This window comes from Phoenix dactylifera, unplaced genomic scaffold, assembly GCF_009389715.1.
Source record: "Phoenix dactylifera cultivar Barhee BC4 unplaced genomic scaffold, palm_55x_up_171113_PBpolish2nd_filt_p 001625F, whole genome shotgun sequence".
NCBI lineage: Eukaryota > Viridiplantae > Streptophyta > Magnoliopsida > Arecales > Arecaceae > Phoenix > Phoenix dactylifera.
The window spans coordinates 38,871-39,898 of record NW_024068930.1 but is presented as its reverse complement, the minus strand read 5'-3'; positions in this window follow the sequence as shown (position 1 = coordinate 39,898).

Below are 1,028 nucleotides of genomic sequence, written 5' to 3'. Positions count from 1 at the left end.
CTCAAACATGAGCGATATCACAAGCAACACACGAAAGTTGCGAGATAGCATCCGACAGGATATGGGCACCACTAGTCAGGGGGCCGAGCGCTTGGCGAATGTGCTCATCGCCAAGCTGGACACACTCCAGGAGACAGTGACTGAGCTCTCCACGACACACAGCAGGGCTACCTCGGCCATTATCAGACAGTTAGAGCACGTCACCACTGCGGTCACCCTACTCATGGAACAACAGTCCAGACTGCCCAAGGGAACCGCATCCTCCTCGAGGAAGCCCTAGTTCATTTTGTTTATCTTGACATGTATTTACTGCTTTACTTATTGTATTCACAAATGTACTTACATATACATCAATACAATGAGTAGACAGCTTTTCTTCAATATTGTGCACATTGATCTCTACTTGCTTGTGTGTTCTGCTTGCCTCCTTTTTGATATGATGACAAAAAGGGGGAGAAATATTTAATAGATATGGAAAAGGAATCAAAATGAAAATCAAAAAAAACTCTTAAAACAAATTGACAGATTTTTCCTCTAAAAACCAAAAATTTCAATGCACTAAAAGAAAATTCAGAGAATCAAAACAAAGTTGAATGCATATGTTGAGGGGGAGAATCTGAATTTTTAAGCAAAATTATTAAATATATATAAGCCAAACAATTGATTGCATGATATGAAGGCTTATATAATTCCAAATGAAAGGGGGAGCTTTAACTCCAAAATTTATTGTTTCACATCTTTCAAGTTTGGATAAATTAAAAAACCAGATACTTGAATTCATTTATAGATTTCATTTCCTTGTTTATTGAGCAATTCACTTTACATATACTCAATGTTTTGTCATCATCAAAAAGGGGGAGATTGTGGAGTGATTGATTATAACCCTATTTGATTTTAATGAGCTCAAAGCATTTGAGTATATCTTTTGTTTACTAATGAATTCAATCGAGTGTTTCAGTGAAAATCTTGTCTAAGTGTTTCTAGATTTGGTTCAAGATATTTTGGATAAGTTAAGAAGTCAGTTTGAA